Source organism: Phasianus colchicus, chromosome 12 (assembly GCF_987193195.1).
Source record: "Phasianus colchicus chromosome 12, bPhaCol1.hap1.1, whole genome shotgun sequence".
NCBI lineage: Eukaryota > Metazoa > Chordata > Aves > Galliformes > Phasianidae > Phasianus > Phasianus colchicus.
Window position 1 is genome coordinate 20,298,544 of NC_143447.1, and position 24,255 is coordinate 20,322,798.

General features: G+C 56.6%; 1 protein-coding gene across 5 annotated transcripts in view; it reads left to right on the top strand.

Moving 5' to 3' along the window:
* The window catches only part of FRMD5 (FERM domain containing 5), a 58,679-nt gene that overhangs the window by 22,881 nt on the left and 11,543 nt on the right, over positions 1 to 24,255 (top strand). Inside the window, exon 1 of one of the 5 annotated variants that reach the window (XM_031587935.2) lies at positions 18,849 to 23,990. The exons of the other annotated variants lie outside the window; for them this stretch is intronic. The gene's annotated coding sequence lies outside the window, so the exon portion shown is untranslated. Of the gene's footprint in view, positions 1 to 18,848; positions 23,991 to 24,255 lie in introns of those variants that run through there. 5 annotated transcript variants of the gene reach the window in all.

The window sequence follows — 24,255 nt, forward strand, 5'->3', positions numbered from 1 at the left end:
TCTTGGGCTGCGTCTCCTCTCTCCTCTAAAATCAATTTCCAAGTGTATAATTTGAAACACAAAGGATACAAAAGGCAACTGATGAAAACATCCACTCTGTGTCCACCGCAGGCCGGTTGCACGTTTGCTCTCATACTAATGCGAGGCAGAGAGGTGAGTTGTTATGGAGACCTATGGAAAATATTTCCAGCTTCTCTTCCTTCCCCAGCAGCAGTGCCTGCATGCTGTGAGCTGCTCATGGCAGAGCTGTGCTGGGACCGCCTGCCATCCCCGCCAGGAACGGCTTCCCAACAGAGCGCCTGCGGTTGTCGCTTTTCCAGTATAAGATCCCATAGACAGATAGGTGTATGTACATAGGGTAATACTGCCATAGGAAAATACGTATGTGGAGTATTGAGAAGAAATCTTCTGCTTCTGCTGCGTAGAAATGAGGTAATGCACAGCAGGAATTGCTTTTGGGTTGGCTGGGGTATAGGGAAGGGGCCGCGTGCAGCCCAAGTGTGTGATTTCTGGATCACTCTCAGAGATTGCATGGATGGCGTGGGGGCACGGGGGGCTGCAGCCCCACTGCTGGGCACCTGCATGGGTGCATGGGCACTGCTGGGGCATTGGGAATGGGGCTGCACGCCTGCTTTGTGCCACGAGAGGAGGGAGTTTGCTGGGGTGGGTGGGTGGGTGGGTGGGGGATCTCAGAGAGCTTCTCCAGCCTTTCTGGTTCCATGATTGTAGATGACAGCAGGTTGCTGGGGGGGGTTGGACAGCAGGCAGGGCTTTAGCCATCAAGAAGTGCAGCTTTGTTTGCTCTCAGCTCTGCTGGGAACGTACGATGCCCCATTAATGCTGGGGTCAGGAGCTGGTGCTGTTCTGGAGATAACTGGGCTGCTCCTCTGCCATCAGCCGCTTGGCTGTAGCCAGAAAAGCATCATTGCTGAGCTACAAAAAGCTTTGGAGTTGGTTCTGCAAATAAGAAGGTTTTAGGTCAAATTCTTTCCTTTGAAAAATTTCCAGAGCAAATTATCACAGCGTGAGGATGGTGAGCTCACACTGACAGCGTGCGTGTGGCTGCCGGGCCGATGGGCGCACAGTGAGTCCGGCTGTGGGACCACAGCTGTGGGGCTGAACCCACAGGGCCAGCTGCAGTCCCCAGCCATGCCCACCCTGCCCCATCCCCTTTCCCTGGTGCTGCCTTACAGCTTGTGTGGCTCTCAGTGGCTCTTTTCGTGGCACCTCCAAGATGTTTTTGCTCGTGATCCCCTCTGGGTGCACAGCTCTGGGAGAAGAGGGAGGGGCGGAATTGGAAGCAGGATGGAATTAGTGCCCCTCTGCCCCTGGAGCTTCCCCCAGATGTGCCAGTGCCAGTCTGTGCACAGCTGCTGCCTGGTGCAGCCTGGGCCCACTCTGCTCCTACAGCCATGGTAGATGGGGAGTGAGCTGGGCATGGTGGAAATGGCATTGAGGGGAATGTGCCTTTGCTCAGAGTGCTGGGATGAAGGAAAGGAGAGAGCTGGTGCTCGATATGGGCGTCCCATGCTGGGTGTGTGCACTTATCTGCATTTACATCCAAATGTGCCTCCTGGAGCTCTTTGAAAGAGGATGTGTTTTCAAAGCCCGTGCCCGATCTCAATGCATCCCCACCCGCTGCCATCAGGAGCATTCTCTGCTCACCCAGGCCTGCGTCCTGCCTGCTGCTTCTGGGGACGCGGTCTGACCTCATGGAGCTCTGCTGGGTGAGTTGGGGTTGTCTCTAAAGTGGGGCTCCCTGAGCTGGGTGTATAAGGAGGGCAGAGCCGGCCAGCTGCCTGCAAAGCACGCCTGGTCCTCAGCACCTGGCCCTCTGCAAAGAAGTCCCATGGGCCGGCGCAGAATTGCTCCTTTCTCCCAGCAGAGCCAGGGTTTGTGTGGTGCCAGTGGACCCACGGGGCTGGGAACAGCGAGTCTTTGTTCGCCTGCATCGTCGCCTTTAAAGACGCAGGCCGTGCTCTGCCCTTAATTACATTCGGCAATTACAGTCCGTGTGAATTACCTTCACTGGCAGCAGTGCCTTCTTTGGCAGCAGCGCATCGGGTGCCGTGTGGAGTGGAGCTGCTCGGTGCCACCGTGTGACTCCTGCAGAGGGGCAGCGGGGGAAGCCGGGCAGGATCGGCTTTTGCTCCAGGGCAGCAGCTGTGCAGGCAGACAGCGGAGCTGTGTGTGGGGCTGAGGGGCACTTCTACGTGCTGAGGCCCCGGGATCGCTGCGCTGCTCTGCGACGGAGCGCTCCCTGCAGTGGGAACGGGGCTGGGCACCCTGGCTGTGGCACTGCAGGTGGGAATGGCTCGCTTGCCATCTGATGCATTTCCTTCTGATGGAGGAGCGCTCTGCACTGCGCCCATCACCTCCCATCACCTCCCGGGAGCGCAGTGCTGATGGAGCTCCTCATCGGAAATGCAGCGCTGCCTGAATCTTTCATAGCTGCCGGTAATGGATATCATCAGTGAGCTCCTGGGAGCGGGGCAGAGCGACGGCGGCCTCGGGGCGGCCCTGGGGCGTGGGGGCACAGAGTGCAGGGGGGGTCGGTGCCCAGCGGGTGCTTCCCAAACTGGCAGGAGCGAGGCTTCGCGGCGCGGTGCTCTTTGGAGGCCGGAGAGGTGCGGCTGCTTTGTAGTGGGTGCTGGGATGTGGTCGGTGCTGCAGCTGGAAATAGAAAATTTTGGCTGCGTAATGTCTGTTACCAAAGATGTTAATTATAGTGGCGTATCTGTCAGTGTGATGGAGGTATTCTATTTTTCAGAGGGTTTATAACGGGGCTGTTTCAGATCAGATTGGCTCTCAGCTCGGCACATAAGCTGTGATCCCAGAGGAAATATCCATCTCGCTGCCCGGATGAAATCTTTCTTTAATAAAAAATTACAGAAATCGATTAAGCCATTCTGGAGCTAGAGAGAGGCTTCAGGAATATATGGATCTGTGGTTCAGAGGGGCTCTAACGATACATTATCTATCTGCTTAACCTGTGGAATGGGCAGCGCGTTGGGGTGGGGGCAAAAAAAGCCAGAATCCAATATAGTTATGTTTGAAAAATAGACAATAAGCATGCTGAGCAGGTACTTCTCCCCCATCGATTTAATTCTCATTAACGTTGCACTGTACAGCATGCTGAGTAATATTTCTGGCTTGCAAGCAGCAATGGATTTCCTTTGGAAATGTGTAACGAGAACAGAATGTGTCTGGGACCTGGCAGTGGGGCGGTGCTGGGGAGGGCTGGGGGCCCAGAGAGCCCCCTGTGGAGGCCCTTCCTTTCCGAAGCCATTGTGTTCCTGGCTGTCCCTCAGCATCAAGGCTCTGCTCCTCACCCAGAAGAGATTTTCCTTCTTCCTTTTTTTCTCTTTCCTTTCCCGCTGCTGGGGCTGCAGCCGGCCATGACTTCTGCTTGCAGATGACAGATTTCTTCTCCAAGGTTTCAGGATAACACTGAGGGTCCCCGGGGCAGCTGCTGCTTTGAGCGGATTAGCGGTGACTGACAGCCTTCTCCTGGCTCTGCTTTCTTCCCCAGGCTGGAGTCAGAGCTCTCGTGTCGCCTTAGCGCTGCCTTGATGTTGGCTGGATGCTGCATCCCTCGGTCTGGCAGCTGGTTTTGCTACGGGCGTAAATAAGGAGCTGATACGACATGAATCCTGGCACAGCACACCTCACATGGCTGTGCTGGAGGTGGGGGGGTCCAGGCAGGGTCTGCACTGATCAGCCATGGGGGGTTCTAATCGAGAGCCTTTGTAGCTGCTGGCTGAGGTTGGGGCAGTGTGGCTGCATGGCTGCCCCGTCCCTTTCCTGCAGTGGGAGGGCTCAGCAGGTTTTGGGAGGGCTCCATCCTCTCATTTTCAAAGTGGTGGTGGGCGACCACCCGGTGTCCACCGCAGGAGCAGTGGGGTTTGGGCTGGAGCCGTGCTGCTGTTTGCATGGAATGGAGGAAGGATGCGGAGAGGCCCATGGTGGCTTTGTGGTGGCATCTGCACAGAGCTGGCAGGCCATAAATCAGCCTGAAGGCAGTGGCTGCACGCTGACCTCCATGCACTGCCCCGTTGTGCAGTTTGTTTTGTTCTGTGGGCCTCTAAAGAGAGGGAGAAAAAGTCAGCACTGGGGTATGGTGTCACCATGGGAACGGAGGATGCGGCAGTGATGTGCAGGGGGGGCATTGCTGGGGAGGGGCCCTCGTCCCACTCTGCTGCTGGGAGGCTCTGCTGTGGGTGGGAGGGAGGGGGTTCCTGTGTTTACAGCATCGTTAAGGAGAGCAAGTTGCACTGCCATGGCTGTCCTCTAATTAATGCAGTCAGATTAAACAGCAAGGCAGATAATCCTCAGATCAGCCGTTATTGGGAACTTTCCCATCCTGGTGTCGTTGGGTTTTTAAAGCACTGTCAGTGCACAGCAGCAGTTGTTTGTGTTGTAAGAGAGCCGGTACGAATAGATGTGCAAATAAATGAATGGATGAGCCCACTGGCACTGAGGTTTGGGAGCAGGGCTGGGTGCTGCTGTGCTCCCTGCCAGCAGGGCTGTGCAGCTCAGTGCTGCGCTCCTTCGCCCCAGGTCCAGCAGGGCTGTGTGGGAAGGGGGCTGCATCATGTGGGTCCTGGTGATTTCAGGGGCTGTCTTGCTTCTATCTGTGAGTTTCTAAATGCTGGTGTTGCTCTGGGTGTAGCTGGTATCCCACCACGTGCAGAGAGGACCACTTCTCTCTGACCAGCCTCCCGTGCATCGCTCCTTGGTGCTGGCTGGAGCTGACCCAACCTGTCCTCAGTGGTGCTAATGGCTTGTCTGCAAATAGAGGCATTACTTAAGGTCCGTGACAGCCTCCTGGGTGACCTCATGCTGGAGCTGGCATCAAATCTGTGGGAGCTGTGTGGTTTCCTTTCCTGGCGTCGCTCTGTGGCTGGGCACATGGAAGGTGGGGCCGTTCCGCTGCTGGGTTCTTCCAAGTGAGCAAGCTGGGTGCATTGGCACAGAGCAGCACAGGGAGGAGGAACACTCATGGCACACTGTCTTCCAGGTGCGCCCAGGGAAATGAAACCTTCTGACAAAGCACAGCCGCCAAATGAGGCTGTTCTGAACGCCTCGGCTCTCTGCCACTGTGTGGCTGCTGTCATCGTGCCCACCTGGCACCAAACAGCACCGGGATGGCAGTGTGGTGCCTTTGCCTGATGGGTTCCGCAGCAGAGCGCAGGGCACTGCCTGGAGCTGGGTACACGTTGGCCCCAGAGCTGCCCCAACCCCTAAAATATGCGTAGATTGTCATTCGTATGCATTTAAATCACATTGGGCATCATCCTGCTCTGCTCTTGTATCGGTCACTGCTTGCGGGGAGACTCCAAACAGCATCACTGCATGGACGGAGGGATGCAGCATCGGGTCCAGGTGGGCACCTTTGTGGTGCAGCTCTGGGAAGGCCTCGGAGCCCACCAGTGCCTCGGGGGCGGCTCCCACCCGGCTGTGACAAAGTACTGCTGTGCTGTGGGATCGTTCCATCAATCCCCTGCTTCTCACTCTGATGCGCTAAAAATAGAGCATTATTTCCAGGCAGTAATTGCACATCCTGTAGTCGTAATGAGCTCTTAAGGTAATTACCTTTTGGTGGGGAAGAGCTGAAGATAAGGTGTGTGTGGCTGGAAAATGGAGGGTTTCAAGACACGTGCCCAGGAGTGTGCGTGTGTGGACGGGATGGTGTCCCATGGGGGGCATGCCGTGTGCTGCATTGGGTGCTGCTCAGCTGCCCCGTGAGCACTGCAGGAGAACCACCCCATCGCTTGTCCCCATGTGCCACTGCAGGGAAACCCCTAAACACACCTTGCTGAGGCTGCTGGGGTGGGTGGGGGTTGAGGTCACTGGCAGAGGGTTGCAGGGAGGTGATGGCACCCCCTGCCCACGGGGACCCTGCATCTTCCCAACTTCAACGGAGCCCGAATGTGGATGATGTCTTCCAAATGATGTTTAGAAGTGCATTTCCATTGCTAGGGCTGATCCCAATGGCATTCACGATGCAGATTAAGAAAAGATGTGCAACCTGCACACCAGAGGGGTACCCAAGAGCTTCTGCTTAGTGCATCCTCCAAAGCCCTCTGTGCTGCTGGGTCCTGCAGTGGGGATGAAGGTGATGGAGACCATGGGGCTCCCTTGTCCCCACCTCCTGGCACAAAGGCAGGCACTCTCTCCCAGCACTCTTTGCCTCCCAGCACTACAAATCAATGTGCAGTGCTGCTAGTGCCCAGCTCTCACACAGAGGAGGTAAATTACATCTACTGCTGTTACATCTTTGTCGCTAATTTGATCACATATTAAGAACGTAAACCACTTAGAACGTTTTTGTCTGAGTCAATTTCCCTTTGTAAGCCAGAGGTGCTGATCTTACAGCGCAGCACTTTTCCAATCCTCTCTAATCCCATGACTGCTCTCTATCTCCGGTGCCTTTCCCAATTACAGCCAGATTGATGTGCCCCAGCTCCTCCAGGGGCCGGCTGAGACCCCCCAGCTGCAGTTCCTGGGACCATTGCAGTACCTGAGCACCTCAGTGCAGGGGGAAGAGTTCATGGTGCCATAACTTGTGGTTATGGAGACAGCATCTCCGTGCAGCTCTGCTTCCTCTCACTGTGGCTGCAAACAGCAAAAGTTGGGACTGGGGCGGGGGGAACAGTGCGCTCCTGTGGGGCAGCGGTGGCTGCAGTGCGGGTGTCAGAGGTGTGCCTATGCCAGGGACGAACCCCTCCTTTGCAGGTGGTAAAAGCAGCCTTTCCACACCTGGGCTGATGGAGGACGGTCACAGTAATTAATGCTAATGAGCACATCTGTTGGAGCACATGCTGGAAAGCTCCTCATCCTGTGCACTGTTCACTGATTGCTGTTATGTTTCTGACCCGACACTGAAAAAGTGCCACCTGCCCCTTCCCCTGCTTTGGGAAAGGTGTCTTGCAAGTGCATGGCAGCACGCTTCTGGGAGCAGTGTTCCATAGGATGGGTGACAGTCAGCGTGGTGCTGGCATGCCCAGGAGATGCGTGTCTGCATCCAGGCTTTGAGGTGATGTGAGCCTTCCTGTGCTGCTGGCTGAGCACGCTGCCAGAGTGACAGCCTTGGTGGCCACCAGCACTGGGCTTGGTGCAGGGTGCCTGGAGATGGTGGCCCAGAAGTCTGAGCGTACTCATTGCAAAGCAACGTCCCAGGAGCAGCCCCTCTTTGAAGGCTGTTTCCACGCTGCTCTTTGCTTGCTGCTACCTGTCCCCAAATATCCCAATGCTGCACGTGCAGTGCCGGCCGCCTGCCAGCCCCGCTCTGCCCAGGGCTGTGCTGGGAGCTCTGGGAGGGGCAGGCGGCTGCTCCCGTGTCCTCGGTGGGTTCTCCTGGTCCCCCTTTGCCTGCTGTTTGCATTCACAAGCTCTGCCAGGCTGTGTTTTTGCCAGCGACTGACTGAGCAAACGCGCCTCCGGGCACGCTGAAATATTCCCGCTCTGCACTCTGGTGAAGTCTGCGTGCTTCTGAAGACAGTTTAGATGTGAGCATCTTCACAGAGGCTTTAAATTAAATCTCAGACAGCCCAGAGCCTCTATTTCCTTTCCTAAACTCCAGGAAGTTTGTCTGAGCAGTGGATGTGGGAGACGGCGAGGGCTGGGCAGCGTGCTGCGGTATGGAGCTGCTTGGAGGGTGTGCAGCAGGGAAGGCTCCCGGGGGGGCTGCTGGGCTCAGAGCTGCCAGCAGTGTGTGCTCCCATCTTAACCCACCTCTGCATGCTCCTGGCATGCCATCAGCACTGACCATGCAGCCTCCTTAATGTCCTGGCAGCTCTGAATGACAGGGTTGCGCTCCTCTATCTATTTACCCATCTATTTCTGCAGAGCAAGGACCTAATTGAGCGGATAATGCGCGAGCCAGCAGCGCTGAGATGCCGCAGCGCAGCGCTTTGTGTTTTGGGGAAAGCTTTTGCTGTGGAGCCATTTGCAGGCAGCCTGCTTGGGGCACTGGGTGACCCACAGCACCGCTCTGTGGAAAGGGTGCGTGGGGGTGGTGGTTTCCTGTGTCACTGGGCCTGGGGGTGCTCAGTGGCCACGCCATGGGACATGGACCTGCAGAGAGAATTCCCCAGGACCCCTGCAGTGCCCCATAGGTGTCCCCCAGGCTGCAGGAGGTGTGGGTACCATGGGTCCCAACATCCTAAGGGCAGCACCATGAGTGGGCAGGTACAGTCTCGGTGCTGGATCTCATTCTGAGCACTGAGCCCGAAGCAGAGGCTGCTCATGCACCCCAGGTCGGTCTGCACTCTGCAGATATCAGCTCCTGCAGTTGGAAAAATGAAATCTTAGAGCAGAACAGGCCCTGGTGTAGCTAAGTGAAATGGGATTGCTTTGTCTAATCAGGCAAGTGAGTGACACAATTTGAGAAGTCCTTGAGGGTTTTATAAAGGTTGGTGATGTGAGAGACGTAACCGGCACAGCGCGAGTCACGCACACCGGGCTGCCCTTTGCTGGAGGCATGCAGTGCAGTGCCGGCCTTTGCTTCGCTTCTGCTGCCTCTGCTTAGCCAGCAACAGCTGGGAGCGTAGCTGGGTCTTCGGGGTGTGGACCAAAGTGGTCTCTCCTGCACTGAGAGCTCAGGGAAACTCTGGGTAGGAAAGTGTGCTGTCCCTCTGCCCCCCCTCTCCCGATCTGTTTAAGCCCAAATTCCTCCCTAGGGTTTCAGGAGGTGGGGAGCGTGTCCATGCCGCAGCGCTGATCATTCATCATTGGACCGGACAGAACAGCACTTGGTTGCATTTTTCCTTCTGCTGTCAGCAGGAGCGGCTCCTTCTGAAGAACTGCACCTCCCAGGAATGTTCTAATTTTGGACTTTCTACAAAGCTGAAGCCATTCTGCAAGCTGTGCACCTCGGCTGTGCGCCTGGTGTCAGGCTGGGGCTGTGGTGCCAGCTCTGGGCACAGCCCGTGTAGGACAGGGGGTACCTGGAAGGGACCCAGCCCCTCCTTGTCCCCCGGTGCCACCCGCGTGCACGTGAGCCCTGAGCTGCTCTAAGCTCTGTGCTTCTGGCAGCGCACAGAACAGCAGGCATGGCGAATGCGATTGGATGTTTTACTCCTGATCAGATCAGTGCAGCTCGCGTTGATTCCTGCCGCTCCGAGGTGCGCGCTCACTTCTCCCGCAGGTTTCACGAACCGCCGCCCGCCCTCAGCAGAGACACTCTCTAACCACATGTGAAACGTGCTCTGACGTGTGAGGAAGTGAAACGGACAGGCAGAACCTTTTCCACATTAAACCTGAGCGGCAGAGCCTCGTGCACGTGCTGCAGGCACCGCACCTCGGGCTTTGCGCGCTCCACACGCACAGACATTTTCCTTACACTTGAACAAGGAAAGCATCACAGTTCCTCACCTCAGCGATCTGTGCTGTGGATGCAGAGCCAGCAGCCCCTCTGGAACCCAGCAGCTCCCAGCTCCTGGCACTGGCTGCCCTATTCCCGCAGCCACCTCTGCAGGCTTTGCCCTGCTCCATCAGCCTCACAGCTGCAGTGACGCTTCTGAGGGACAGCGCGAAAATAGTTGCGCTGCAATAGGTTTTGCCATTCTCCAGCACCAGCAGCACCTCTCATCATTAAGCCTGAAATAATTTTAATTGGATCCGGAATTCACGAGGGATGTTTTTCTGTGTCTCCCTCCCAAGGCTTCAGGGCTGCACCAGTTTCTGCGATGCCGGCAGCGCCTTCGGGTCGCGTGCCGCGGGGTGCACGGCTCAGCTTCAAGGCTGTGGGAGAGTTGCGTCGGTTCCTGTGGAATGGAGGAGCGCCGCTTGAGGAGCTCTGAATTGTAAATTGGAGCTCTTGACCGCGGGCTGGGTGCTGCGGGCAGTGCCGTGGCGGTGCTGCGGGGCGGCCGCCGGCAGAGGAGCGATTTGGTTTCCTGAAGTGCCTGAGACAAGCAGGGCAGCCTGAGCGGGAGCGGGCTGTTGTTCGGCTGTCTGCATCCTGCTGATAAGCAGCAAGAGGAATGAAAGGCTGCACTCACGTGGAGAGCCCCTATCGCCTTTCCCGGGCCGGGGCTGCTTCCTGCACGCTGGGATGGTGCTCGCAGGCATTGGCTGAAGCACAATGGAACCTGCGGGGTGAGAATCCCACTGATAATGGGGCTGCCATGGCCAGGGGGTTCTGCTGAGTGATGATGGGGGTAAATGGCATTCGCTTTCTGGCACTGGGGCTGCTGGGGGTGTTTTCAGTAATACTTATATATGAGCATCCCAGGAGCATCACATGAAGGTGTTGGAGGAGGATAAACACTGATGCCCAAACACTGTGTGTTGTTTGCAGCGTGCTCTTCTGCTGCAGCCGGCTGGTAACCTGCAGCAAAGTGCCTGCAGTGCTTGAGCCTCTGTGCAGAGCAGCTCCAGACCTGTCCCAGGCCATGGTGCAGTGCTGCTCCTCGGTGTCCATCTGTCCCACAGACCATCTGTCCATCCCTCTGCTTAGGAAGGACTCAGCACCCGAGAAGGGCAGAGCCTGCACATTCAGGGGACACAGGACAATTCCTCACGCAGGTTTTGCAGCTGACATTCGTTGTTTTCCTGCCCTGGCATACACCAGCAGTGCCACTGGGTCACCCTCAGTTTAAATGTTTCATGGGATGCTTCAATATTTAATTGCACGTTGCATGCGGTGGCACTGCGGAGCAATGCTGCCTCCAGGCTGCTGTCCCCAAGGTGCACAGGGCAGCCCCAGCCGTGGGGTTGTGGTGAGCTGCTCCGCAGCCTCAGCCACTCACTCAGCAAAGAGCCTGCAACTTCTCTCGGTAATCTTGTCATTTCCTGAGATTCACAGCCTGTGGCTTTCCCTCCTGCACCGATTGCAGCATGCTGCGATGCGCTCAGGGCTGCTGTGCACCAAACCCTTCCTCATATACATTTTCCATTTTGAGAGCAAACCTGGACCCCGTTTCTGTTCCCTATGTCATTTCAGTGTGCTGCTGCTGTTTGCACAGCCCCTTTTAATTCTTTCCCTGCCTTTCTCAGGCTGCTGCTACATGTTGAGGCACAGCTGGGCTGCACGGGGCCACGCTCAGCATCGCTCCAGCGCGTCACTCCTCGAGGCCATCTGCATCCTCCGGTACTGTGGTCGCTTTTCTGTCCTCTTTTTGGGATCAGGTGGCAGCACAGCTGAGGTCACATCTCCGGCACCAAAACAAAGCTGCACAGAGCAGCATGAGCGCACCCGCATCTCCCCAGGCTCCTCCTGCCAGCTCACAGCTCCCTATTGTGCACCCCAGCACCCCAGTCCTATTGGCAGTCCCTGCTCTGGGCAGTGGGCAGCTCTGACGGAGTGCCAGGTGCGTGCCTTCCCCATAGCTTCCAGTCCCACGCCGTGCTGGGGCTGTTCTTATCACAGTTTGGTAAAGCAAAATGCACATGACTGTGCCAGCAGTGTGGGGGTGTGCTGGGGGCCCTTGTCCCCTCCTTGCACCCGGCGTGCTGTGTGGCACTGCGCTGGGTGCAGCTGCGACACAGTGCAACAGTGCCGGAGGTGACAGTGCCTGCCCACTGCTGGGATCTTCCCTTCTGCAGGGATTGCTGCCCTGTGTCCCGTTACTGCAAGTGTGGGCAGCAGGATTATGGAGAGAAGAAATTGCACAGTCCTTGGGTCGGTTTCTAGATCACTTCCAGGTGCCTGCAGGATGTTAATGTGAGCACACTGTGGGTCCCCTGCCCCACACCCCGCAGCTGTGCGGTGCTGCTCTGAGCCCTGATCACGACGGCAAATCTCCTCAGCTGCTTTGTTGTTTTGGAATTGGAAATCCAAACCTCCTTCAGTAAATGCTTACACTTAGAAAAACTCCCAGGGCGGAGCTGCTCCCGTGAGCTGCACTCGGTGTCTCAGCCAGCGCTCTGCAGGGCCGCCAGCTCCGTACACATCGTTACACAACCCTCATTCTTATGCTGCCAACGGCTTCGTTATGAAAACATACCATCAAAGTTGCCCCGAAAGGACCGCGGTTCTGCGTGGCATCCGGGTCTGGGGAGGATCAGAGCGCAGTCCTGTGCTGGGGCAGCTCAGGCACTGATGGAGAGCAATTCCCCACCCCTCACCCCATCCCTGCGCCCCAATGCAAAGATGTCATTTACTGGAATCTGTGAGTGTGAGCCCAGTGGGTGCACTGAGTTAACTTGGGGTGAATGTGTGCTACGTGTGAAGGCGGCGGGCAGGCAGTGTGTGCTGCTGTGCTGGGGGCTGGGGGCAGCTGAGCAACCCCGTGTCCCAGTGTAACAGCAGTGCTGGGCTGGGCTCTGCGCAGTGTTGTGCTGCAGGTGATGCTGTGCACTGAGCGGCCTTCAGCCGGCTCTAATGAGCTGCTCGCTGCTCCGGGGACCGATGCGGTTCTGTGTCAGAGGGAATTATGCAGTGACTCCTGTCCCCACAGGTCTGTGTGGCCGGAGGAGAGTCTGCTGCAGTGACCGTGGTGCCCGTTCTGTGTGTGCTGTGCCCCTTTTGTCCTAGTGGGAAGCAATGGCAATGAAGCTCCCTATCAGAACTAATGAGCATCACCACATTTACTTGCACAAGGCAGCAAAACCACGCGGTGCCGCACTGTGCCATACCATGCCCATTTTGCACTGGTTTTCACCAGCCCAGTTTTCCCCATTTTTCAGGATTTCCATGAAGCAGGAGCCAATGCAGGGCTGGTTTTATCAGACCTGCTTCTGTCTGCCAAGTTTGGAGCAGGCTGAGATTTATGGAGCGACAGAGGATACAGTGTGAGCGCTCAGGGTTCAGTGTGCGCAGTGGGTATATCTGCCATTTCCTCCTCACCATAATATAGAGGAGAGGGGGGACAAATCGGGGCACAGAGAGGAGCTGCAAGATGTCAGAGAGCTCCAATCATGGCTTTTGGTTACAATTGCAGGAGTAACATCTGAGCTGTGATGATGGCAGTGCTGATAATGAATGGAAGGAGACGCCTGCAGGAGATCCTCCTGCCCCTCCAATTGCTTTGCCTTTGACCTCTGCTCTCAGCTGGTTGTCCTGCACATCCAGGGAGCGTGCTTGCCTGTTGGCCAGGCAGGGGCTTTAAGGCTGTGTTTGCTGGGTGAAGGGAAAATAGAACTGCTCAGTGTTGGGGTTATTGGGGTGGATACCTGCATCGCAGTGCTACTGGGTTTGCTTGCAAACAATTGCTGTGCTACAGAATGTTTGCAAACAACCACAAGATACTTTTCACTGGCCAACGCTATTCCCCATGGCAAACCATCTAAGCAGATGGGCAGCTGTTCACCCACACTGCTGCAGCAGGTTGGTTTGGTTGGATGCAGAGAGTGTCCTTGTCCCTCTACAGCACCCGGATTTACAAGGAGGAAATCAATCCCAGGCTGTGCTCACGTGGTTCTGAAACCTGAGGTGCACCAGGTAGCTTTGTCCTCCTCTTCCTCCTATCATCATCGCCACCACACACACGAGCTGCAGCAGTGCCACCAATGCCACCTGTGTGCCCACGACCCCACGCTCTGTCCTGGTGCCTCCAGAGCAGTGTGGAACAGCACAGGGCTGGCTCTGCCCTGGTATTAATAATTAATCAGCCCACTCTGTGTGTGAGAGCTCGTGGGCACGGGAGGGAGCTGCCAGCACGACACACCACTTAACTTGGAGCTCTGTTTCTGGCTGCGCCCTCCAAGGAGCCGCACTCCAGGTTTTCCTGGAGAGCTCATTAGAGAGACAACACACATAGATGGGCTTGCAGCTGTCACCAACACTGCCCCAGGAGCTGCTCCCAGAGCTCTGTACTCAGAGCGGGGGCTCTGGCGCTGCCACAGGAGCCCCATGTCCCCATCACCAGAGGGATGTGCAGAGGTCTGACCACAGTGCTGGGATGTGGGGCAGTGCTGCTCTGGGTTGGGTCACTGTGAGCCCTGACCTCTGATTATGGCTCTGTGTAATCTCCTTTGATTTTAAAGACCGCTTTGCCTCCACCTCCAGAGGCTGCTGCAACAATGCATTCCTCCGCTTGATTGGAAAACCCTTCAGCAGCTGCATTTTCTCCCCACGAAGGTGCTGCCTATGGTGGCATGCCACCTCTCACTCCTTGGTGAGGAACTCCTGAGCTCCGCAGCTCCTGGTGCTGGGCACCTCCTGCAGCTCCCACACCATACCTGTCCCCTTCCTTGCCGCACGCAGGGGCTCCCCCACATAGTGGGGTGTGATGGCACTCAGCAGATGGCACCACGTGCACCTGGCTGCTCCAAGCCCCTTGCTGGGTCTCTGGGAAGCCGCTACCCACAGCGGGGCTGAGCTGGCAGCCCGACATGCGTGCTGCAGTCTGCAGGTGCAGTGCATGCATCTGTATGGGCCACGTGATGGCCAAGGCGTCATACTTGTGTCCCAAAAAGAGCGGATAATGAGAAGTTTTGGAAACTGTCTCCCCACTGTCTGCCACCAGCAGCTCCCAGGTGCTGTGCCGCATCTGCTGGGGCCGCAGCCACGGGCTGCAGTGTAACCTTGGTGGGAGCACAGGCACGGACATCTGTGTGACATACAGCAATGTGACACGTTTGCGCATGATGTCACACTTGTACCAAAATACCCATTCCTGTCCCCTGAGATCTGTGTACAGCCGCAGTGAATCTGGGGCAGCTGCACCCGCACTGCCCCGGGCAGTGCATTTTGCATTTCCATATTGCAGTGCAGTTCTCACTGTGCTCCTCTCAGCAGCGAGGGCAGACAGAGGAGCTCAGGCTCTGTAGCACCCACCACTGCTGGTCGTGTGGGGGGCGGTGTGTGGGCACCCAAGGGTTTGGGCAGCACAGGGACGAGCGTTTGCGTTGTGTTGAGTTGCATCGCCCACTGGGTCATGGCACTGGCTGCTGCTGCAGTGAGTGCTGCTGGGGTGGGTGAGCTGCACATGTTCCCCAAGTCACCCAGATTGCAGTGAGTCCTTCAATCCTGGTCTTCACCCCAAATCCATCCCCGTTGGCCCCCAGCTCAGTCCCTCCTGGCCCTGCGGGGCTGTGCTGCCCATGCATGCTGTTCGTGCTTCCATCCCTCTCCGTCAGCGCCTTTACAAACCCCGTGCGAGGTCACCTTATGTGACAAAGGACATCAGCACTTCAGCAGAAGGCACCAAAATTATCTTGAAGGCTCATCAAGACGCCGGGCTGTGACGGGGCGCTCCGTCAGCACGGCGGTGCAGGGACGCTGTGTGCCGAGGCATATTGCTAATTCATGAGGCAGTGGTGTAAGGAGGAGGAGGAGGAGGAGGGCAGCCCCCGGCCCCAGCACACGCTGCAGCACGAGGCAGAGCCGCGGGGGAAGGGGATGGGATGGATTGTGGCGCATTCTGGGCAGAGGGAATGGAGGGACAGTGATTAATTGCACGTGGCCTAAAGAGCAGATGGAAATGCTTGCTTCCAAGTCCTTCCCTCTGTGCTTTTTGTGCCGCTGTGAATTGGGGCGGCCTTTCTCTGCTTTTTGGGACTCTGCAGCAATGCCATGGGGTGCAGAGTGATGCCATGGGGTGCAGTGTGATGCCATGTGGTGCCATGCAGTGCCATGGGGTGCAGAGTGATGCCATGCGGTGCAGAGTGATGCCATGCTGTGCAGTGTGATGCCATGCGGTGCCATGCAGTGCCATGGGGTGCAGTGTGACGCAGTGCAATGTGGTGTGACGTGGCACAATGTGGTGTGGTGCAGTGTGATGCAATAGGATGCAGTGCAGTGCACTGTGATGCAGTGCAATGTGATGCATGCTGCCCAGCCCTGCATGCACATCAGTGGCCTTTCTGTGCCTCGTGCTACTTGGAGGGTGCAGCCCCTTAACCCACACAGATGGTACCATTTGCATATGAAAACTCCATTTTGTGCTTTATTTTCATCTTCTAAAGGGGGGGGAATAGAACTGCAGCAAGCAGGGCTCTGGCAGCAGGCAGAGGCAGATCACATTGGTGTGCCCGCAGCCACATGCAGCGTTATCCAGAAGCATTAAATATCAGTAATAATGAAATAAGGAGGGATGTCACTGATAGCTATAATGTGGGTCCATCGTGGACCAGTGGTTTTCAGCACCCCTGTTGGACGGGCTCCCGTGGTGGAGCAGAGCAGGGAAGGTGATTAATAGAATCTGCGCTACTGCTGGGTGCAGAGGGCTGCTGAGGACGGAGCAGAACAGCCTTAACAGACTGCTTGGCGTGCCGTTATTGCTGGGGGCCATATGCTACACCGCGTGTAAATAATCAGCAGATATTGTCGCCGCAGCTGCCGGAGCGCAGCGCTGTGTCTGTGTGCTGGCAGGGGCACAGAGCACTGCAGCACTCAGCTCCCAGCAGCAGCACTGCCCCGTGCACCCTGCCTGCACCCTCTGCGCCGCGCTGCACTGCTGTGTGGGAGCAGCTGGGAGCTCTGGGAGCCGTGGAGCAGTGCTGCTCCTGCGGGACGGTGTTGGCTGCTGAGTCACAGCGTCCGTGACTGGGGAGCAGGAGCTGGGTTGTGGGCTGTGCAGTGCTGTGGGGTCGAGCTCCCATGTGAGGATGTTCCCGTCTCCATGCTGTCAGACACGGGCTGAGCTTCCTCTGCTGGTGTCAAAACCTTTGCTCTAAGCCTGACCCCAAAGAACATCCCCCAGACTGTACTCCATAAGCTTTAACAAATCCCTTTTAGCAGAAATAAACAATGATGTGCTTCAGTCCTGCTGGATTTTATCCTGCGTGTTGCAGCCCCGGCAGGGCAAAGCCCTTAGCAGCTCCCTGCTGTCAGCCCTCCTGGTGACACCCCATGGTGCTCCCATCCTTGCAGCCTCCCCTTCTGCCCCCAGCAGCAGCACTTCGTACCCTAATGAAGGAGACATGCGCTCCCCATCCCCAGGTGCAGACACTCCGTCTGGCAGGGAGCAGTGCTTCCTTTCCATGTGGGTTCAGTCTACCCAGCAGGGCTGGCAACGTGCCGGGTGCTGCTCTGTGCCTGCAGACCTCGTGGCAGTGCAGACCCTGGAGGTGGGCACTGGGGTTGGACCCATTTCTGGAGGGCCCTATTGGGAATCCAATTCACATGTTCTGTGTTGGGTTTGTACCCTGCTAGTGTTTAGTCAAAATGGTGTGCAACACCAGGTTAGATGTCTCATGGGAGTATACGTATATTAAATCAATGCTGTTGCCTTTATTGACCAATCTTTTAAGGTCATCATAAAAAAATGAAATAGATCCAACAGGGTTCATCTCTCTGTAGCACAGCTGCATCTGACCCCCAGCAGGGGGATTGGTGCTGCCTTTGTTTCCCTATGAGCAGGGCTCACCTGGGAGGATGCTGACGTTGAGTTGGATTGGGGCAAAGTGCTGCTTTTCTTTGGGCTTTTGGAGCTTCCCTTTGTGGAGGTATCACTCCCGGTCCCTGAGCAATTCTATGGCTCTATGAGATGGGTTTCTGGCTGTAAGGGGAGCAGTACAGACCTGAAGGGACAGACAGTCCCCCTCCCCTCAAAATGTGATGTAAATCCTAACCCTGAATCAGCTGAGAGCTCGCTCCTCTTGAACACAAAGGTTTGAACTCCATCATCCAGCACAGAGCAGCGAGCTGGGTCCGTGCCCTGCAGCTCCACAGGGCAGCAAGAAGCTAATTAGACATTGATAATTATTTCAGATTTGGTCACCTTGAATTCTGTGACTGGGATGAGGAACATCTGCGGAAAAGCCGTATGCAGCAGGGATGCTGTGTGCAGCAGGGATGCTGTGTGCTCCAGACCTGCACCCCAGTGCAGCTCCATGGGGCCGATGCAGCATGGTGCCCCACACTGTGCCCCACTGTCTCAGCTTCGAATGGGCTCAGTGCAGGAACAGCTGTGAGCACTGCTGCCCCATGTTGTGCTCAGCCCACCCCAGCCTGACTCAGGATAATTATGTTTAATATCACTTTTATGTGGCAATATATTGTTTTAATTTCGTAACTACGCAACCTGTGATAGCAGTGCTTCCCGCTTGGCTCTCGGGGATACAGCAGCTCCCGGAGGCAGCATTTATTAAAATCTTCTTTGTCCATATTTCATGTTTATTGCTGCCATCTTTAATTAAGGAGGTAAATATGGCTGATATGGGCTGCGGGGCCTCATTAATGTGAGTAATTGGGGCTGTGCTGGGTGCCCGGAGCAGGGCTGTGCCTGGGAGCTGCAGGCACGTAAAGTGAGCAGCGGGCTCCTTTGGAGGTGGTTTCATGACCAGATTCTTCTGCACAACCAGGAGGGCAGTGGCAGCCTGGGGTGCTCCTACGCATGGGGCTGGAGCCTTTGTTTGGCCCTGAGTGCCTCACCCCTCAGCACATGCTGCTGCTATGAGGCCCAAGTGTTATGCAGCACTCTGGCTCAGGGAGATGCATGGAGTGCTGGCACTGCACGAGGTGCTGGGGCTGCTCAGGGTGCGGGGGTTGCATGGGTCGCTCGGGCTGCTTGGGGTGCTGGGACTGCTGGGGGTGCTGGGACTGCTCCCAACCCTTTACCCCATGTCAGCATGGAGCTTTGTGCTGCCCATAGCTGTCTGCTTGCTGCCAGGCAGCGGAGCGCTGCAGGAGGAAGGGAAGCCAACTGATGTCCTGTTCCAAGCACCGGGCTCAGCGCTCTGCCCAAGGCAGACCCAGCAGCACCTGCAGCGAGGAATGGTTTTGTTGCACTTCCTTTCATTGCTGTGTTTGAGAAGCCAACTAATCTCTGAACCCAGGTGTTTTACTGCGTTACAGACCTTCTCAAAGCCCATTTCACTGAGACCTCCATTCAAATTAACGGTTTGAACCTCACGCTTTGCATGCAAACAGCAGTACCTAATTGCAGGTTTGCTCATAATTGCAGGGGCTCTGGAATGCACCGCGCCGCTCGTTATTCATGCGGTTGTTTGTTGTGGAGCAAATCAGATTAATTTATATTCCAGTAATACTTCAAGTGCATGTTTCCATAGGAGGGCGTGGAGGTGGAACCTTTAGGGAGCCCTCCTGTACTGCAAGGAGTGCTGTGAGGCCCCCAGCCTCGCTTCATTGCCATGGAGATGGGACTCTGGTGTGCACCAGGGCTGCAGAGCGGGGCCAGCACCGAGGTGACCTCCATGCTGTGGGTTTTTGGGGGGTGGAGAACCAGCTCCCAAATAACAGCATCCCACAGCTCTGCAAGGTCAAAGGCTGCTGGAGCTAGTGTGTGCCTGATTTATTGGATGATCTTTATTTCTCCCAATGAGCAGCTGTTTGTGGCTGAAAGGAGAAGGGCTCTCTGTTCCTGGGGTGCCCCAGAGCAGGAGTTGGGACCCCAGGGACGCTTCCTCAGCCTGGATGTGATTGGATCTGACGATGTGGGCACAGAGCTTTGTTTCTGTCACTATTTTTGTTTCTACTCCCGGGCCTGTGCTTTAATATAACCTCGGGTGCCCACGCAGAGAGCAGCAGCTCCGTCTCCTTCATCTCACACTGCTGAAGGGGCTGAGATTACAGCAGCTCCCCCACTGCGGGTTGGCACAGCTCCCCACCTGAGGTCCCAGGGGGCTCAGAAGCTGCTGTGTGGGGTCGTTCCAAGGGAACTCCCATTGGCTGTGCCTGATGGCAATGCTCCTGCCGAGTCAGAGCCCGGGGAGGTGCATCCTGGTGGGCACAGGGAGCTGCTGCGTGGTGCCGGGGAGCAGAGCAGAGCTGTGGATTTACCATGGGGCTGTTGCAAGCGGAGTAGTGCAGTGTTTGGTGTTGAGCCATTCAGCTCGTGTCAGCTTCAATCAGGCCCTCCATTGGAAGTCTCCTTCTATTAAGCTGTGCAATGCTCGCCCGCTGTGCCTGGCTGTGGTGCGGCTCCTGCAGCACTCGGTCCAGGAGCGGGGCCTGAGCACTGTGAGGGATGTGCTGCGTGGGGCTGTGCAGGGTGGGACCGAGCTGAGCTGGGACAGTGGCACCCCGCTGCTCCCATCTGGGCACGGCGCTGCTGTGGGGCTGCATGGAGCCACGTGTCTCAGTGGCACCGCTGTGCCTGGGTGCGTGTGCACTGCTGGCTGTGGCCTTGGCACTGAGTGTGCACACTGACAGCATCTCCGTGGCTTCGAGGCAGGGCTACATTACTGCTGGGCGCACCATAAAATGGGAGAATGCAGCCTTTAAGCTTTCAGAACTGCAGTGGCTGCGGGTTGTGCAGACATGTCACAGCGGCAGCTGGCAGCCGGGTCCCCGTGCGCCTCTCCCTGTTGCTGGCAGTGGGCAGACACCTGGGACGTGGTGCTGCTTCCGTGCCTCCTTCCACCGCTGCTGCCGGCCCCAGCTCGGGGTGCAGCTCTGCAACGTGCCGTGTCCTCCCTTACCACGCTGGGCTTTATCCCACATTTGTGCCTCCCCTCATCCCGATGCCCTTGGCTGCGCTGCCACGGCGGGGGCTGCCGGCAGCCCGAGGCCTCCCCCCGCCCAGCGCTGCCGCTCTGCTGTGCCGCCGCTGCTCCTCTTTTGTGCAAATGCAGCACGAGCACTCCTCTAAATGTCAGCCCGCCCCGCTGCAGTCTCTCATCTCTAAACGCAACGCTTTGTCAAGCGTTTTGTTGTCGATTGGAGCCGAGGATCCTTTATTCCGTCGCTTTTTGATATGGAAAGTAAACAAGTGCACTGCGTGAAGGCAGCACAGCAGCGCGCACCGGTCCCGCTGTGCCGAGTCGGCTCCGTCCCCTCCCCAGCCGCTGTCTGAGCCCACACACCCAGCGCTCGGCACCGTGCTGCCCGCGGTACGTGTGGAATTAGATTAATGTAGATAGGGATGAAAGAAATAGAGTGCCTGCGACGCCGGCAGCACGGATTATATGCTCTGGGGAATGGGATGGCGCTTCTGCTGCGTTCCGTTCGCTCTTCTTGTACGCGGCCCCATTGCAGCAGGCGGGGCGACCCTGGGGCCGTGCCGCCCTCCCCAGGCTGGAAAACGCAGGAAGTGCGGTTTTCATCCCAGTTCTCCGCCAGTGTCCCATGGCGCATCCCTCCCACAGATGCCAACCCGGAGCCTTGCCCAGCTGCGGGGCCGTGTCACTGCGTCTGCGCTCCGTACCCGGCAGGATCCTGCTCCCAAACGGTCCGCGGTGAGGGACAGCGTCCAGGCGGGGACCTCAGCAGTGCCCCCTCCCGAGGGCTGCAGCCCCCGATGTCTGCTGTGCTTCACAGCGCGGCTCCGCGTCCCGCGGGCGTTGTTGGGGAGATGTCGGCCCACATCACCATTCCCCACATCACGCTCCTAAGAAAATGCTTTTTGCCCTCTTAGGTTAATCTGAAAAGGTCATATGTGACGTTGGCATGTGACTGCTGCCTGGAAGGAGTGAGATCTTTTTTGAGCTTTAGTTTAAAGAAAGCACTGCCTGGCCCCAGTGCCATCCCCTCGCCATGCCCTGCCAGCACTGCTCTTAGATCCACAGAACCATGGAACCGTGGAATCATAGAATTTTCTCCTGCTTTTTCAAGCATAACACCAGCGGTGCACCAAACTGATCCTCAGCTGTGTGGGGCTGTGCAGGATGGGGACAAAGCAAGGGCAGTGTGGGTCCCCGTGGCTCCTCCATGGCCAATGTGTGGCCTATGTGATGCATTTGGCACCCAGAGCTCGGTGCCCTGCGCACCAGGTGTATGCCAGCAGCACAGTGCCTGGTTCTGAACAGGTGGAGGGGCTGGCACTTAATGCCATGGGCACTAAGTAGGAGCAGGAGAGGACGGGTCTGGCTGCTGTGGTGCTAATCATGGTTAGCATCATACCGAAGGCAGAGGGCTGCAGGACCAGGGCAGGCGGAGGGAGCTGACACACAGTTCTCCTTGCACGGTGCCCAGCACATCAGCTGAAATTGATTTCACAATGTTAGGGGTAAAATAACACTGTCATCAGAAAGATTTGCATCACGCATTGCTCGTGTCCATATCATGCCTCCTGCCAACAGCAGTGTTGGATTTATGGAAGTTTTCGCTGCCTGCCCTAGATTAGTGTGGATCGTTTATGTCTTAAATTGCCCTCCTCCGTTTCCCTAGGAAATCACCTCTGGGGAGGATTAACAGTCCTGCAGTGAAGTGATGGCATGGTTATAAAAATGCCACCTTCCTTGATGCCCAGGAGCAACACGGTGTCTCTGAGGGCAGAGATCTCACGGAGCTCAGTAAATCAGAGCCCGTTCTCATGTCAGTCCCTGATTGCATCCCCCAGAGGAGCCCAGGTACACTCACTTCATACCCCTCAGTGAGCCGTGTTCCTGCCATGCCACAGGCGAGTGGTGTGAGCTGCTGTGGGGCTGCGTGGGTCCCAGCACTGCGCCCAGCTGTGTCTGAGCCGCGCTCAGCCCAGGGCAGCAGGAGCTGCTGGGCTGTGCAGTGCTGCAGCCGCTGCTCCCGCCTGCTCCCCGCTTCACTTTCATGGCCTGTAAATATTTATGACCCGTTTACACGTTTCTTTCTTCCCTCCTGTGAGCGTTTTGCTGCGTTCAGCTGCTGGAAGGAAAGCGAGCTTCTCCTCGGGGCTGTTGCCAGGAAAACCAAAGGTGTTTTCCTGGAGCTGAGCAGAACGCACAGCTCCTGGCTTTGGTTGCTCTCTTTTCTCACTGTTCCTGCCCTCCAGCAGCAATGTGCATGGAGTTGCAAAGAGCACTGCTCAGCAGTGGGGTCCTGCAGCAATCTGCAGCCCATGGCCGCAGCACTGGGGGTGGTTGGTGGAGCCGCTCTGCACCAGAGCAGGAGTCCAGGCTTGGCGTCTCATCGTGCCTTGAGACCCCAGGGTGCCTGCGAGGGGTCTCTGAGATTCAGCTGCTGCTCCCTTGCGGTGAGAGCTGCAGAGATGCAGTTGTCCGTGGGTTTGTCCTGTGTGCTGCAAGCAGGGCTTGCTTCCCGACAGAGTATTCCTGATCATCAGCTGGCTGCTGTGAGTGTGTTCCTCGCACGCACCGCCATCCGCTGCACCAGCAGCGCTCTGTGCGCCCATGGAAAAGGAGTGCCAACTTAAACAAGAGCAAACATGGAGCCGCTCCAAGCTCACATGAATGAAAACATGAGCTTGAACGATGGGAGAAGGCAATTTGCTTTTATGGAGAGAGGTTTTCAGTGCTGCTAAATTATAGACTTATGAGTTCTGAATTTAATTCATGAAAGTTGCACAGCAGCAACGGGCAGCGCAATGCAAGGGGACACGGGTCATCTCTCACCGGGTCCCTGTGTGCGCATTGCTCCGGAGCTGCACTCAGGGCTGGAGAATAAGTGGGGCTTTGCAGAACACAGTCTGGTTTCCTTGTCCCCAGACCCAGATGCTGTGATGTGGGCATGGCCAGGCTGTGCCATGGGGTGCCCTGGGGCTGAGCATCCCTGCGCTGTGCCACACCTGTGCTCCTCCTCTGCAATTGGGCATTGGGTGGCTGCAAAACAAACCCCCACCTCTGCAGGATGGTGGAGCAGCCCAGCACCCTGCATGGCTGCTTAGGGGAGGAAAATTCCCCTGCATGTAACCCACGATAAATATTTGAATGGTGTTAAATTCCCCATTCTGGCAGAAACCTTCGTCATGCTCATCCCTAATTGTGACTCACTGATAAATGATCTGCTGTGAGAAACAGCAGCAGATGGCCCTGTGGGGGGGAAGCAGGGGGCACGGTGGAGGCTGCTGCAGCTGCACTGAGCACAGCCCAGCACTGCCCTGCCCCCACAGCACTGCCCTGTGCCTATGGCACTGCCCTATAGCACTGCCTGCCCCTATGGCACTGCCCTGTTCCTGTAGCACTGCTCCCTGCTCCCAGCTCTGGGTTAACTGGGGAATCCAGCAGCTGGAGCTTACAGCTACAGAAATCACTTTCTAGTAACTTTCTGTAGCAGAAGTGCTGGGTCACAGCCTGCAGCAGTGATGGAGCACCTGGTGGAAGGCAGGGCCAGCCCAGGGGAGCTCAGGTTCATGCAGTGCAGCTGAGTGACAGGGAAGGTTGGAGCCAGGATCCACCCCTTCCCAGCCCTCATTTAAGGGTTGGCAGTGGGGGTGAGAGTACCTCTCTGGATTTCCCTGCCTACCTGAGGCCTTCCAAAGGTAAGCAGCTTTTTTTTTTTTTTTTTTTTTTTTTTTTTTTTTTTTTTTCTCTCCTTTGTTTCTGTGTCCATGGCTGCTGCATTTGGGCTTATCCTCATTTGCTACAGCCAAACACTTTTCCACCCTGCAATTATTACTGTACTTTCCATCACATTATAGCATTACACTACACTTTCCTTCACCAAGGTTTTATCAATTGCAGCAGACTCACATGGTAAGTCCTGGAGACAGAACTGCCCACATCAGCTGGGAAGAAGGATTGCAG